Source organism: Chelonoidis abingdonii, chromosome 13 (assembly GCF_003597395.2).
Source record: "Chelonoidis abingdonii isolate Lonesome George chromosome 13, CheloAbing_2.0, whole genome shotgun sequence".
Lineage (NCBI taxonomy): Eukaryota > Metazoa > Chordata > Testudines > Testudinidae > Chelonoidis > Chelonoidis abingdonii.
Genome location: NC_133781.1, coordinates 25,406,251 through 25,423,201, shown reverse-complemented (window position 1 = coordinate 25,423,201; position 16,951 = coordinate 25,406,251). Strand labels below are relative to the sequence as shown.

At 46.4% G+C, this 16,951-nt stretch overlaps 1 protein-coding gene across 1 annotated transcript in view; it reads left to right on the top strand.

Annotated features, from left to right (window-relative positions):
* Positions 1–354: 354 nt before the first annotated feature.
* Positions 355–16,951, top strand: part of CACNG5 (calcium voltage-gated channel auxiliary subunit gamma 5) — a 30,307-nt gene continuing 13,710 nt past the window's right edge. Inside the window, exon 1 of the mRNA XM_032776271.2 lies at positions 355–557. The gene's annotated coding sequence lies outside the window, so the exon portion shown is untranslated. The remainder of the gene's footprint in view (positions 558–16,951) is intronic.

Genomic DNA, 16,951 nt, shown 5'->3' with positions numbered 1-16,951 from the left:
GAGTTCCCTGCTCTGTGCTGTGTGTTCAGGGGAGCAGAGGGAAGGGCCGAACCAAGCACTCAGCTCACCAGCCAGGGAAGGGCTGTATGGCTCCATGCAGCCTCCATAAATGCCTCCTCAGCGACTTTTCTGCAGTCGGTTGATCTTGGGGAGTTGTCAGCTGCTGGCCCCAGCGGAGGGGGCGGGGGAGGATGACCAGTGGGGGTCAGGGATTGCCCCCCCTCCTCCCGCAAGTACATGCCCCTAACACCATGTGATTCCTCTCTCCTCCCTTCCAAGCCTCGCTGGGGCTCTCCCTCCCCTGCAGCGGTGGAGGAAGGAGGATAAAACCCAGCGCTGGAGCCGCAGAGAGCTCACACACGCCGCCTCTTTCCAGTGGTCGATCCCCCCAGCCCAATCCGGCCCCGCTCCCCAGCGCTGCTGCGTCTGAGCGCGTCCTTCTCGCCCCTTGTGCGGAGCCTGGAAGCTGCCAGGGGCCCGGAGTCGTGTTAAGTTCCGCGGAGCTCAGATCACAAAGGGGTGGTGGGATCGTGGGGGTCGCCTGCTGCAGTCCAAAGGTAAGAGCCGCTTTTCTTCTCTTAATCGCGAGGGGCGGGGGAGGGGGTGGCTCTGTGTGTGTGTGTGTGTGTGTGTGTGTGTGTCTGCGCGTGCAGGGGATGGAGAAAAGGCCATTGTGCAAACGCCCGTGTGCAAACGCCCGTGCACGCACAGATTTCATTGTCTGGAGGCAGAGGGTTTCGGCAGGAGGGGTGTTTGAAATGCACACACCGACCCATGCAGAAAATCCAAGCATAGGAACCCTCTGCCTCATGGTATTTGGAGATCAGCACTTGGGAGCTGTGCTTTGGGGAGAGCTCCCTGGTCTGCCCTGGGAAGAAAATACTTCACGCATCCCCTGGGCTCTTCTGCACAGGGACTTTGGAGGGAGCTAGCGAATGAGGAGAGCAGAGACCTCGCCTTCTTGCTCTCAGCATTGCGGAGAATGGCACTTTGTCACTAACAAAGAGGGAACGTTGAGTCCATCCTTGAGGTTCAGTTATTTTGGGACTTGGCGTTGGAAATATTTCTTTTGGCTTGATGGTCCGGGCAGCATCTCTGTGCTCTGTGGTGTGAGCAGAGTCCAGGCTGAAAGCAGATTCTGCTGCCCCTGCACAATATGCTTGTTCTTTTCCTGAGAAAGCACAAACTCTTAATGGACACTGGGGGAAGCCTCACTAAAGCCACTTCCCTTTCTCTGCCCTTTGTCCAGTGCCCAGAGAGCAGCTGAATCAGGACAAGTGTGTGTGGCAGGGGGAGCTGACAGCTGGGGGGATAGAGATAGGAATGGTGATGGCATGGAAAACTGAAGCATGTGAAGGAGGTTGAGGCAAAACCTGCAGTATCTACTACTCCAGTATGCAGAGGTGTGCAGGCCACCTTTTTGCCTCACCTCTCCATGTGCCCATCTGACATAAGACTTCATTTGAACCATAGCTAACTGTGAAAAACAAATCCGCCTGGGAATAACTCTGGATCGCTGTGTTATAACAGGTGGCTTTTGTCCCCTCTGTTTCAGCCCTGCCAGTTTGGTGAGTGGGAAGGTGTTACCATGTGACACAGCATCAGGGACAGAGCAATGGGGGAAGGGTGTTAAGAAGCTGTAAGAAGCAGTATAAATGTAACACTGTGGGCAAGACAACAGCAGTGGAACCAAGGAACGACAGGCAGCTTCAGTGTGATGGTAACAAAGGCAGCGTTATAGAACATGGGCGGCTGGAACATATCAAGAGTGTACAGGGCCCCTCCAGGAAAACACTCGTTTGAGATTAGGTTTCTTCTGTGGCTTTGATAGCCATTAACTACTCCTGCAGATGAGATGCTAATTGCCATGTTAGCCACTGGTTGGCCAACCATTGTCTAGTAACTGCTAAATGCATTGCCATTTCTTCTCATTCTCAGACGCGAGCTCATATTTAAAATACCCAGCTGTAAAATAGTGCATCGAATAGGGCCAGGCTACAACAAGGAAGGACAGAGGAATAGGTGGGGGGAGGAGCGATCACAATGGTATGTGATTTATGTTATGTACTTTGATGTGAAAGCCAGAAAGCTTAGACATCCATCTAAGGTAATTTACTGGGCTGTCCAGGAGGTGCAGCATTGGGCTGCATATCAAAGCTGATCTTAAGTGAGCATAGGGCCTCCTATACCTGCCCATGAAAGTCAAACCGTTACGTGACCTAATTGTTTATTTCCTAATGTTTTTGGAGAAAAAATGATATAGTGAATTAATTCATTTTGAGGAAATTCTGTGTGTGATGCTGAGAGAAAGGGGTGTGATGATTGGATAAAGGCTATTGAAGTCTTATCTTATTAGCTGATAGTTTTCAGCAGGCCTAAAGTATAAAGACTGAAGGTGTAGCTTGTTCTAACTGGTGTATGCACGGTGTTTGTATTGGTATAACTGTGTGTGTGTGGGGGGGGGGGGGTTAACTCCTACTGATACAACCCCTCGTGTGGACAATGTGTATAAAATGCTTTACATTGCTATGTTTTATCCCCTTCCCATATGAAGAATAATCACCAGTATCCACACTTTTGTACTGGTATAATTGCATCTGCACTAAGGGGTTGTACCACTTTAGCTATGCCATTATAGTTAAAGTGGTACGACGTGTGTGTGTGTGTACAAGACCATGTCTGAAAAATCCTATGCCAACAAGACAGTGTAGACTTTAACACAAGTTAAAGGTTAGGCTCTCCCCCACACTTTATCTCAACCAGTTTAACTTGCGTAACCAGCAGTGTGGGGTCTTAGCTATAATGAATTATCAAATGTGTCAGAATGTGTTAGCGAATGCATTCTAACAACATACCTTTTAATCTAGTCTAGATAAGGCCAGAATACTGAAGTGCCTTCCAATCCTCAGAGCCGTCTTCCCTCTTTTAATTCTTAACAAAATGAGATGCTGGGTCCTAGTTAAAGAAGAGGTGATTTGTGATGAAATAACATGTACGGCTTCTGAGGCCGCTTTCTTGTTTTTATGTTGGTTTTTTCCATCCAGCTGTAATTACTTCTTGGTAACTTCTTTCTTCCCTTTAGTTTTAACACTATCAAACAGATGTTCCAGCGCCTGGATTGTGCAGTCTTTTATCACACTAAACAGTTACAGTCTTCAGTGAGAATTTGACTGCAGGATTAGTCCCAAAAGAGAGATTGTTTGTGATTTAGACTGGTTAGGAGCTTTAACTCCTGTAGCCGAGGAATTACATCGATCCTGCAGGATGAATGCCATTGAATAACACTGAGTTTCTGCTTAAAAAGAACTGTGTGCTCCTTCCTGCAGGACAAGTGCAGTGTTAAATCCCTGGGACTGTACAACTCTTCCCTCACTTATTCAACTGGCGTTGGTGGATCAATTATTGGAATGTGCCAGTTAATAAACTCCCCCACTAAATTTTAAATCTGTTAATGAATTTATTAGCTCTCTGCTTTTGTTTTTCTCATTCTTTCTCTGTCAGTAAGGACATTCATTTGTACTTTTGTTTTCTATATCCCAGTCTTGTTGGCTTCAACTTGTTAAACTTATAAAGTCGTTACAAGAAAATAGGAGTTGGTCAAGTGATTGATTTGGCGAACTCTGCTAGCAAAACAATTTGCAGTTTATACTGGGTTTCCTTGACTAAGAACTTTGAGCCAGATTCTCAGCTTGAACGTAGATAAATTGTTGCACTTCGCTGAAGTCAATGGAGCTACAACAATCTATGCCAGCTGGGGATTGGGCCCCTTGGCTTTAGAATCTCAGTTCTATCACTTCAATAAAGTCAGCCTGTGCTTCCCAAGCCTACATGGGAAGGGTATACGTGTGTTCGGTTGTTTTCATGAGACATTGCCCGCTGGGAAGAAAAAAAGAGCTTCCAGATTCGTTTAATCCCTGTAGACGCAGCAATGCTAACAATCAAAGCTTGTACCTTCCACCAACAGAAGTTGATCCAAAAAAAGATATTACGTCACCTATCTTGTCTCAGTGCTAACACTGATTCACAGCAGTAATGAAGTCTTGGTATGAAAAAGTGAGGTGCAGTAGATAATAAAAACCTACGGTACCCAGGAAAGTGAGAGGGTAACAGACAACATGCACTGCAGCTGGAGAAGATAATGTGAATTCAAGTGAGGCAACATGGAAAACACCTGACCTGCTTGTTAAATGAAGTATAAACAAAAATATTAGACCACGTATTGCCATATGAACAAGTGAACTGAGACATGGAATCTGTCTTCTCTTCTGCAAACCGTGGTTATTAAAATCCACGGAAAGTATGGTGAGCTATAAAAGCTGATATTTTAGCCATCCTGTGAGTTAGCTAGAGGGGGATTTTGCATACAGGGGACTGCTGACTAGTTGTTCAACATTTTGAAAACTATCCACCCCTTAAGGTTGACATTTTTAGCATCTTTTGCAGCCACTTTTTTCAGACCCAGTGGAGACCCCTTTTTCTAACCTAAATACAATCGAACCGTTCTCCGGTGAGCAGCAACGGGGAACTTGTTTGCTTTACATGGAGCTCTTGTCTGGTTTGCCACGACACTGCCCTCATTAATGGTTAACATCCATTCCCATGCCTTGCTGAGAGAGGTTTAGTGGTTCTCTCAATCAAAAAGCACAGTGAGGAAACTAAAAGTACCCCCAGTTTTCGCAGGTGTGTTAAAAGCTATTTTTTCTTTTAGTTGCTATATGCCTTTGTAAGGGCTAACAATGGGAAAGAATTATCTGACACTCTGAAGAAAGCCCTGCTGAAGGAATATTAACATATTAGCCCTCTTTGGGTGAAGTGCCTTTTGTTTCCATGTCTTCCTTTTGAATTCACAAAGAACATATTTTGGTTTAATTTTAACTAATGTGCTGCTGTTCAACAACTAGTGGGCTGCTTCATGCTGTTGCACCATGATGTAGGTTGAACTCAAGTCCACTGCAATCACTTTCTACATCAACTGTGCTCTAACTAGGTCGGAAGAATAATGGAATAGTTCCGAGGCCCATAGCAGGCAAAGGGTACAGACTGTAGCTGAAGAGGATGAGAGAGTTGCTTTTTACTAATGACTGTTCTTACTTTCATCCTTCGGGGCAGGAACTGTCTTTTCTGTTTTGTATTTGGGCAGTGCCTAGCACAGTGTCCTAATACATGTCCGGGACTCCTAGGAACAACGAGAATACAAATAATAAGTAATAATAATGATCCACTGCCAGTTCCCCCAAGGAGCTGATATGGTAGTGAAGGATCTGCTGGGCAGAAGGGAGCCTATAAGAGAGTGGAATCACCCCTGCAGCGCCTCCTGCTGGTTTTTTCCAGGAATTAGCTCTCCAGCCTCCAGAGCGCCCTCTGCAGGCCAATGATCCACTGCCGCTTGGCCCCCGTGTCCCTCCCTGGACTCTGGTGCCCTGTTAGCTGAGGTGTTGCCCCCTGGCAGTAACTCCTTTCTCTCAGGGTCTCCCCTCCCCAGGAAACCCCCACCCACTATCCCCACCTCGCCTCAGTATCAGGCTACTGCCAGTCATTGTCTAGCCCCTACGCTCTGGGGCAGACTGCAGTATCAGCCTACTCATCACTAGCAAGGCTGGGTTTGGATATGCTGCCTTTGCCTACTCCTGGGCTGCTCTCTGCAACCCCCAGTACCTGTTGGCCTTATGCGAGGCCGCAGCCTGGAGCTTTCCAGGCTGGAGCTCCCCAGCTCCTCTGCCTTTCCCCAGTCCTGCTCCACTCAGGTATCCTGTCTTTCGCTCCCTGCAGCCAGGCCCTTCTCCCTCTACAGGCAGGAGGAGTCTGCCTGGACCTCTGGCTCACAACTTTTTATAGGGGCCAGCTGGGCCTGATTGGGGCATGGCCCCGGCTGAGCCTACTTTCCCCCAATCAGCCCAGGCTTCTTGCCCCAGCCACAGCCCTCACCTGGGCTGTTTTTAGCCCCGCAGGGCAGGGGCGGGTAACCACCCCACTAAAGAGCCCTGGTTGCATTCCCTTCCTTCCAGCCACATTCCTTACACAAATAGTGGGGCATGGCATAGGGACCACTGCACTGGGGGCTGGTCTGCCCTGGAAATTGACATCGACATAGCTACATCTCTCATGGGTGTGAAAAATCCACGCTCCTGAGAGACGTAGCTAAGCCAACCTCTAACCCCCAGGGGAGACTGCTATGGCCTCTCAGGGAAATGAATTAGCTGTGGTGATGGGAGAACCTGTCCCTTTGCTGTAGTGAGTGTCTATACTGAAGTGCAGCAGCTGTGCTGCTGCATCCTTTTAAATGTAGACATATCCTGGGGTGGCACCACTGCCGGTCCTTTCATAGCCAGTTAGAGGTGCTTTAGGGATGCTTTGCACCAGCAGTGTAAATGCTCTCAGGAAGAAATCCCACCCATCTTTCTCATGCACATCTCTCCATTGACTTGAGTAAGAATATTTACATGAGCAAGGTTTGGCCCTGGGGGCTTTCTGGGATTGTTAAACATGCAGAATAAGGAATGAGCAGGTTCCCAAGCCATTTCCTTTATCTGCCAGCGCTTGATGCGCAGCTGTTCAGCTTGATGGCCAGGAGTCAGACACGTTTTTATGTTTATTTCTCCAATTCCTTGTAGCTCTACTGTAGCTGTTGAATATATTCATTGAGCTGAATGATTCCCCATCTGGCACAGTCCATACCAGGAAACTTGCAGCTTCAGCGTCAACTTTGGAATATAAGATAAGGAAGGGAAATAACTTATTGATCTACCGTAGAATTTGGCCACTATCTACATACATGTACAGTACATTGTAATACTTTTTGCCACAGAGTTGACCGAAATAGAATAAATACTAAGAATCTTATCATAACCCACACAAATAAGTTGTAAAGACATAAGTTTAGGGTGACCAGACATCCCAATATTGGGGGCTTTGTCTTATATAGGACCCAGTTACTCCCCCCGTCCCTGTTTGTCATGCTTGCTGTCTGGTCACCCCGCGTACATGCAGTGTTGATCCCTTGACTGCTTTGTCAGAGCTTCCCAGGTACAGTCTGTCCACTAGGTGTCAAGGTCCTGCTGCAAAAATGCATGTCCAAAGCCACAAGGTTACATTCAATAAGGAGGTTGAACTATAATGTGGCATTCACAGAAGCAAATGAGAATTCATTAGTTCACACAGCCATTAGTTAAAAACCCAGGTGCTAGGAAGTAATCACCAATGATGAAAGGAAGAACAATTTGTCTCAAAACAGAGCCAAAACCAGCTGTTGCAATCTTAGTTTTCCCCTGCATACCTGCTAGTTAGAGAAAGAGCGGGAGATGACATCCATAGTAAAAGCTAATTGTGCAATATTAAACATTCTTCTTCCAGTGGCCTTCAGCTCAGCATGAAAAACATCTTCTTTAACGAGTGATTCTCCCCAGTTACATAGATGGCAAAAGTACTTGTGCCAAATTGTGTTCTTGTTATATTGGGTTGGCCTGAAGTTTTACGTAGTGGATTCACCAGAAACTAGTTATGCATTGATCTCCTGAGGGTTCAGCATTGTGAGTCAGCTGATGGAATAATATGTTGCCATAGGGGAGAGAAGTGTGACCTCAGGTCAGGATTCTCACAGCTTTGGCAAGCAGGGGGAAGGGAGGTGACACGCATACTGTGTATGCCAGTTGGCTAGCAGTGAACCATGTTGCAATCCACCTGCATGGCATGGAAGTGCTTGTACAGAGGGTCCTGCTGTCTAGTAGCTGTAGCCCTGGGATCTGGGAGGAGCAATCAGCCAGAAAAGCACAAGATGGGAAAGTATCCTTCCATCAATGATTTGCACTTACAGGCCAGAGGAGGAGGAGGGAAATTTGTCAGCACAAGTGGGATTTAACTGGCCAGAGGAAGTGTGTTTATCCAAGGAAAATAGAGAGGAGAGGTAGGGGCAAGATTTCCTGCTGTGATGTCCAAAGAAAGCATGTCCATACCAGGCACTGCAGTAAAGGAGCAAGAAAACGTCAGGCTTGCCAAATGTTCTCATCACTCTTTCTGCCAAAGCATCTGCCAGGTGTGTGAATGAGATCAGCCCTTGTGTACCTACAGACAGGCAGAGGGATGGGAACAGTTTTTGCTTCGCTTCTTGCTGTGCTGGAATGATTTGTTCGTGCTAGTTCAGCCTCACAGTTTCTGATCAGTTTGGGTCCCCTCCTCTGCCTGCAGCCATGAGCCTGAAAATTAGTTACCCTGAAAGGGCAGATTCTTCTGTAATATTTATATTCAGGTTGTGCCCAAAATGTGCTACGTGTTTTCCAAGCACAAAGAGCAAAGGTCTGGGTGGTGACAGGCACACGCCATGCTAGTGCTAGCCGTCGAGGATATGCTTTTTCAAAACTGGGTTTATTTGTGTTATGAAAACTTGACGTTAGGGTTTCTTTGGTTTTGGTTTGCTTTGGAGTGGCACCTGTTGGGATTGACGTGAGGAAGGATTATGGTGGGAAGGGGCGTGGGAAAGGAGAAGGGGATAGAAGGCACAGAGGGGGGTAGAAGGGGAGTGAGGCTGGGAAGCTGAAGGGGGCATTAATAGGGGACTGGATGAAGAGGGAACAGCCAGTGGCAATAGAGCAGATAAGGAAAAGATGCTCAATGTTGAAGTGTTAGAGCTGAATGAACGATGGTGTCAGGAGGCTGCAGAGGCTCTTCTGCTGCTCCTGATCTGGAGGGAGGGATACTGGGGCTTGGCCTGGGTCCCTCTGCCACCAATGCAGGGGACTGGAGGGCCTTAACTCACTCCCTGCACCTTCATCTATATCCAGTGCTGGCTGTTCCCTGCAAATTCCTCTTGGATTCTGCTGTGGAAGATTCAAGGGTGGGGGGGCATGGCTTGTTATCCCGTGCAGGTCCCTTTGGGTCTGGTGGGAAGGGTGGACAAAGGCTCTGTCCCTCTATTGCAGATGATGCTGTGTATTTTGGGGGATATGAACATTTCCAAAGTCCACTGCCTGTTTTAATCATTATTTGCATCAGGGGCGCAGGTGTCTCCTGGGACATTAGCAATTCAGCCCAGGAGGTTGTAATGAATCTTGCTGAAGTCATAGGAAGCACAGAGTTTGAATACATCAAAAGAGCCGTGGTACATTCATCTATCTGTGCTTCAGAATCGCACTCAAACTGGATAACCGATGATGGCAGTTAGGATGCGTTCCAGTGAAAGTTAATTGGGGACATGAAGCAAAGCGAGAGGGAGAAATCCTCACCAAATGATTAGTCTTGACCCCTGTCATAATCAGGATGATGTTATGGCTGGGTTTTTAGGGCTGGTTTAATTCGGATACCATTTCCATGCTCAGTGAGTTTGTGGCAAGGCTGGTTTCTAAGGGCTTGGCTACACTGGAGAGTTGCAGCGCTGTAAACCCACCACCAGCACTGCAACTTACTCACCGTCCACACTTGCAGGGCACATACAGCGCTACATCTCCCTAGCTGCAGCGCTGGTTGTACTCCTGCTCTGCCTCGGGTATAAGGATCGCAGCGCTGGTGATGCAGCGCTGCTCCGCAAGTGTGGCCACCAAAAGCGCTGTAATTGGCCTCCGAGGTATTCGGAGGTATCCCAGAATGTCTGTTCAGCCACTCTTCCGGTTTGTTGTGAACTCCCGGGCTCCCGGAGCTGCTTATCTAAAAAACAAACACAGCTCCTGTTTGCTGGAGCGGAGGCAGGGGAATTGCTTTGGAATGTTCACAGCTGTTCGCTTGAGGAGAGAAGCAACACCGCAGGGGAGGGGAGGGTCCTTTTGGAGCAGCTGCTTATGTGGTCTGAAGGCTATGTAGGAGTGCATAATTTTCATTTAGTGAATAAGAGAGGGGTGGGGGAAGGGGTCGAAACTTTTAAAATGATTGAAAGTTGGTGCTGTGTGTCTTCCAGTCCTTAGAACTTGCAAGGCAGGGAGCTGTCACAGTGTCAGCTCCAAAAATCCACTCTCTGTGTCTTCTCCACACTCCCTGTCACACTCCACTCCACCCCCGTTTTGAAAAGCACTGTCAAAGTTGGAATCAGGACTCACAGTTTGTCAGACCGCTCTGTTTTATTAGCGCAGCGCTCTGCCAATAACACCCAGATAATGTGAGTGGCCATGCAAGACCCATACAGTCTTATTTATACAGATAAAAGAGCGGGAATTAGACAAAGGGACAAAGAAAGCAAAACAGTAAAATTCACCTGGGGCACAGCATGCATATCCTACTTCCTTACTAACTCTTATTGATCTAAGGCTAATACTTCACCAATTGCCCTTAAATGGTGCAATTGTTCTATGTTAATGTCTGTATTCCTGACACCTGGATTGCAGCATTCCAACAGTTTTGCTTAAAGGTACAGACAGCATTTCTTTAATCCTTTCTATTTTCACAATATAATTCATTCTACTTTCACAGCACATTGCAGCCACTTGAACGCTGGGATAGCTGCCTATACTGCACCACTCCCAACAGCACTGCAAATGCTGCAAATGTGGCCACACTGCAGCGCTGGTAGCTGTCAGTGTGGCCACACTGCAGCGCTTTCCCTACACAGCTGTACGAAGACAGCTGTAACTCCCAGCACTGTACAGCTCTAAGTGTAGCCATGGCCTAAGTGGCGAAAGGGGATGTAATCTGCTGTTGGGCTGACTACTAACAGCAGCATCTGCAGGTTGCTGCTCCGTGGTAGCAATTGTCTTTAATAAGGCAGGTCTCTGAGTCCCTCTCTGCACACTCACAAGCTCTACAATGTACAGTCTGCGGTGCTCACTGCTCGGAGATGGATGGTGCTCTGGGGATTTCTTTTCAGGCTCATCTTGCTTTCTTTCACTTGTCACAAGGCAAGGGAAGCCCACTTTGCAAAATGGAATCCGTGACAATGTTCCCAAGCAGGAGCTGCATGGAAACATTCAAGTGTAGGGAGAACCCCTTCTATTAATCGTAAGCTGCCCTGTTTTAAAACTTCTGCTACACAGACCTTTTTACTTGTGTGTGCTGCCTGGAATGTAAGAATCCAAGAGAGCAGTGAGGTGGAATTTCTAATTCGGCTCTTGGGGTTGTTCCCTCCACCCCCACTTCTGCTTAACTTAACTCCAGCTCTCATGTCACTGTCTGTTGCTCCCTAGCTGCATCAAGCACTCAAAGAGAAGGACCGATAGGGGAAATATTGGTCAAGAGCCTAATCCTCCATTTACCTGCCAATGCATGTGCTACAGATCAGAATAATCCAGGAGCATGGAGAATCCTTCTCTCTGTGCCTTCTGTAACTAACAACCTTTAGCAATGAGTTATTGTTAGCCTATGTTGGTAAAACTTTGTAGCACAGAGAAATTTCATGACTTAATGTCTAATTCATGGTTCATACAGGGCTAAGATGGTTGGCACTGTAAGAGCATGTGGGATTTTTTTCATTTCTAATTCAAACTAAAATGTCTTTAAAAATATCTTGTGTGTCTGGATGCAGAAAAGATGTCCAGGTTTTTAATCTGTCACAATGCATTTTACTATCCTGCTGGAAAAGTTATGAGAGGAGATTTTGTTTCTCTCTTTAAATGCAAGAAGTGCCTTAAATTTGTCAGTAACTTTGTGAGGCTGAGGATGGATCTCGATCTCCAGTGGAATGAATGATGATTTGCGCATCTTAAACCTCAAGATGACACCAGTAAAGTAATAATGCCTGGCAAGTGTTTGTCTTAAATGCACCCTCTGAGATGGGTGCTATATAGACACACAGTGAGACACAATCCCTTCCCCAAAGTGCTTACAGTCTAAATAGACAAGTCAAAGGGTAGGAGGGGGCAGGCACAGAAAGGTGAGTGACTTAGCAAAGGTTACACAGCAAGTTGGTGGCAGAGCTGAGTATAGAGCCCTGGTCTCCTGGCACCTAGTCCAGTGAGCAATCTGCTTCCATGTATGTTGATTTAGTCTCGTGGGATTTTTATTGTCTTCATCTTTCTGGGATGTTGGTACCTCTTTTCTTATATTAACAGTATTACTTCTGTACAAAACAACTCAAAAAAATGGTAATTTTGCCATTGAATTCAGTGGAAGCAGGTCAAGCCCGGATATGTGACACATCCTTCAGAGTTAAACCCTTCTCCCAATGCAGTCCCTTCCAAAACTCGCATCGCCTTACATGAAAATGGAAGCTGGCCTTAGGTGTATGCTTGTGCTACAGATTCACATTTGCAGTCAGTCCTAGTCAATTCTTGCTAGTTCTTGCTTATCCTTTGCCATTTTTTTACTGTTAGTTTTTTCCTTAAAACTTCCTTAAAATATAATCCTTAGTGTCCCCCTTTGCAGAAATCAAGACAATTGTAACTGTTTGTTAGGCCTTTGATCTAGTAACTTTCAGCTCTGGCAAAACAAGGTTTACGACTTTGTCAGAGACAGGATACTTGAAACTAACAGGTTGCCTCATCGTCTTTCAGGCATGTGCTTGGGTGTTCTTATCCAGACCTCTGTAGTCTTCTTGTTTGCTTCCCCCCTCCCCCGCCCCCCATTAAGTTAGGTCACCACAGTCCTACAGAAAATTCTAATAACCCACAATAGTTACACATTAACTTTACCTCACGTTTACTGCCCATCAATAGCCATAGATTAATATATAACAATTCCACATCATCACAAAGGCCATGTAAGTACCATAGGTAGATAACTGACTCCGTCTGGTGCATAAGGAAACTGGGGATCTCTCACTTAGTCAGGGCTCTAACCATTCTGTGCTCTGTAGATCAGCAACATCTTAAATTGCACCTGGAAGTCAGTACAGGTATAGTAATTTCATCCACTACCAGGTTAAATCAGAACTGGCCTTGACGTGAAGGTGGCATGTCCAATTACCAATCCTCTAAACCATCCGCTCCTCTCCACTTTTCACTGAACTATTGTACATTCAGCTAGAGTGTGCTGCTTTCAGTGTCTCTGTATTAAAATTTAAAGCCTCCATTTGAGGCAGACATATGCAAGTGTGAGGTAACACAAAATGCTGAAGGCAAAATAGGATTGCTAGTTTGTTGGATTACTAGACTGTAAACGTTTAGAATATAAAAGGGAAAGTGCTGACAGTATGATACAGTGCCATGAACAGAGGTCAGTGGACACGTATCCTAATCAGTAACACAGAGCAATGAGAATTCTGCAACCTAGAGTGAAATTCACAATTGATTCTTCTCCCTCCAGGTTTATCTGCAGACTTCTACAGTGATGAATATTCCTCCTTCATAAATCTTGCATCCAGAGCTGATTATGTATTAGCGTCTGAATTTTTGAATGGTGCTGTTACTCGGGAATTCACAGAGTAGCACAGCAGGTAGATTAACGTTGTATACAGGCTTTTGAATGCCTGGGTGCTGACTGCATGGCGTGAAAGGACTACCAAAAGAAAGGTGACATTCCTTCTTTGTAATTAAGAGTTTATGTAACTCAACTTTGAATTAATAGGAAGTATTCAGAGGTCAGGGAGAACTTAGATCCTGCTTTTCTTTTGAAGAATCAATTTGTTCAAATCTTTTCTGTCAAACCACTCGGTCAGAGTCTCACTGTAACATGGACAGACAGCCTGCACCTCCCTTTCAGTTCCTCTGTTTTCTCAGCCCTTTATGTTTCTCATTTTAATCATTTTGACGGAGGCAACTGAGACTCATATGGTCTGGGACCTTCCTACCCAAGAGGCTACTTTTCCCCCTGTGCTCTGTCCCAATAGCTGCACTTCTGCTGACTGCTTCTGCAGATTTGAACTTTTGAGAGCCAGACGCAAAGGCATTTGATGTGGAGGGTCCTAGGCTTGCCGCCTTGGCCGATCCCCCGGAACCCGAGTTTTGCTGACCTTCAGGGTGTGGTGGTTCTGCTTACTGAGAGCAGGCAGGGTATGTTGAATATGAGCTTTCCAAGGTTATGTTTTGATCTAGCAACTAATGTGTAAATGAGGTCTTGAAAATATGCACGTGACCTAAAATGGCGTCTATGCAAGCTATTGTCCTGCCCCCCTCCCCCGCACATTATTTAAAAATTGCTAGGGCCGTTGAAAGCCAGTCATACCCATTGTACGGTGTGTTGTGAATGAGGCTGGGCCTTGTAGTCACCTCACTACAGAAGTTGCATGAAGGGTGTAGTGTACAGTGTAGGGAACCACTTGAAGAGGTAAAATAGTCTTCTGGTTAGACTGCTGGACTAGGATTCAGAAAACCTGGGTTCAGTGCCTGCTTCTGCCATAGTCACCCTATGTGACCTTAGGAATGTTGCTTACCCTTCCTGCACCTTTAAGTTGTCAAAATGAAGCACAGCACAGTTTGTCAATCACAAGGGGACTTTCACACACCAGAATGGAGTTTGTAGACTGACGCAGACGTAGACAGTCTTGTCACATTGCCGGTTCAGAGTGCTGGCAAGTGTGACTTTTCCACCAGTCAGCACTGCTTGAAACTGGAGAGCAGAAGGGGGAGATTTTCAAAGGTGCAAAGGGCAGTAAAGTGCTCCCACCCACTGGATGTCAATGGGAGCTGGGTCCCTAACTCCCATCTGTGCCTTTGAAAATCTCCCTGTTAACAGGTAAGTCTTTTTTATTTGCTGAGACAGGGCCAAAATGCTGAAAAGCCATCTTGATGGGACACAGTGAGCCAGATCTTCAAAAGCACCCAGCATGCTGGGTGTCACAGCAAGTTTCTGGGTGCTGCGTACCTTCGAAAACCTGACTCTTATTTGGGTGTCTCACCGGAGCTGAGCTCTCTTGAAAACCTAGCCCAACAGAGACTAGAACTGTCTGGGTAGCTGTGGAGCCTCATCCTCCTGGTCTGTTCTGCCTCCCTTCTCTCAGTGGGGAGTGGGCTGAGAGCATCTTCATGTAAGTCAGTTGACCTTTGTGATTTCCACTGGGCTGTAAGCTAAGATCTGGAGTAAGACGTGATACAAGGCAATCCACGGTGATGTCTGCTCTCTTGTACCATCATCCTGTTTGGTTCTGCATCGGAAAGGGGAGGATTTGCCTGACCATGAGTCTGTCTGGCATTGTGCTGTGTCCAGTGGTATCCTTGCTAATTGTCTTAAAGCAGTGGGACAAACTGGGACAGTGCTTCCATCGAGTCTGGACTCTCTGCAACTTTACAAAGTTAAGTTTGGAAAGATCCATTCTCCCTTGGCCTATTTATCCTTGGCCTCTTGTATGGGCTGCATTGTTTCCTGAGGAGGAGACCTTTGTTCTTCAAAGCCCTTTATTTTTAGTCCAATGAAAAAGCTTTGCTACAACTTAGTGGGGAGTTGGTCTCTCTTACCTCATCCTTGCGCTCTCTTTCTGAACTTGCTGGCTGCTACCTGCTTCCCTACTGTTCTTCATGAACTTGAAAGCTCACTCAGTGGGTTTCACCTTCCTCTTTTCACTGTGCTGTATTCGTTTCTCTTTATTTTCTCCTTAATCTCTGCCTTTGCTTTAGTTCCTCTCCTAGTTCTAACTTTGTGTGTGTGGGCGCGTTTACCTTATAGCCTCGATTCTCTCCTGCTCTCCGTGCCTTGCCCTAGCACTACACTTTTGAAATCACACAACCAGGCCACCCCATTTGTCCTGCTGTATCCCAGTGTGTGTCCATAAATGAAACATTTTCTCTTGTCAACTGAGAGAACTTTCTCAGTGCTTCACTTTGCCGCAAACAGCAGTAAATTGAAGACTGCATTCTAGCAAGTGGCTTCGGCACTAATAACTGCCATCTTCACTTGATTTAGCTCTGCTCTTTCAACCGGGACCTGGGGTTGAAAGGAGAGTCGTTTGCCATTGGCATTTGAGGGCTTTAAAGCTTGGATCTGTTGCTGTGGTCAGTGTTGTTCAGCCAGTTGAAATACAGATTGATTTATTTTTCACAACCCACTTACATAGCCGATGGTGATTGCTCTTGCTTTGGTCTCTCTCCTACTGCCATAGAGAATTGGGTTCAGAGATCAGGTCCAGAATAATAATTTATTTTTGAGATCTTGGAGAAATGGGTAAGAATGTCAAGTAAGTCACTCATGCGCTTTGATGAACAGCATTTGTAATGACACCAGTGTTCATTTCAAAGGTTTCTGAAGGGGTCCGTCGTGGAGAGGTACATGCACAATTATCATTGGAGTGTTATATGTATAAACCAGGAGAGAAAGCATTAAAACTGCAGATTACATTCCAGACTTTCTGTATTTGTCCCTGGACTGGTACCAAAAGAGTGTAGTGAGACTGAAGGAGCAGGGACAGTTCTAAGGATCAGGATCTCGCAAATCACCAGCATTAAAAAATTAATTCTTCACATGATTTCACTGGAACCCCAACAATCGCCTTTCTTCACTGGCACCATGGATTCATTTAGAGAGAGATTTTCAAAGGCATAAAGGACAACTGCCCAATTCCTACTGAAAGTCAAACCTATCTCCTGTTTGTACCTTTGAGAAATCCCCCTCTTACGAGCCATTCGCAAGGCATAACAGCCATATTAGTATTGTATTACTGTTGCACCTCGGAGCCCAAAAAAACCCCTGTCCCTGAACCAAAGAACTTAAATAGAAAGAAGGACACAGGGTGGGGAAAGGGGCAGAGTGAGCAATGTGATGGTGGGAAATGTCATGTTACTGCCTCACTGTATGTATGTATGTATTTATTTATTTATTGTGAGTTTGGGGGAGTTGGGCTAAGGGGGAGGAGAGAAGTGGGTAAGAGGGGTGATGCAGAGGTGAAGAGCCTGTGGGTGAGGCAGAAGGGGAGGGTTGGTGCAAACAGCTGATCAGCACAGCGCAGAGAGGGTCCAGTCAGAACTGCAGAAGGTTCTCCAAGGGGCCTGCAGCTTCTGCCCCTGATGGCTGGAGTCTCCTCTAGTGCCCCCAGAGTGTGTGATGGGGACTCTCTTGCACAGTTCTGGGTCCAGGGAGGTGCCGGGGAGACACATGGCCATGGTTGCGGTCCATTCTCTCCCTCAGTGTCTCTCACAAGTTGTGGTAATCTAGCCGTCCAGTCCCAGACCTG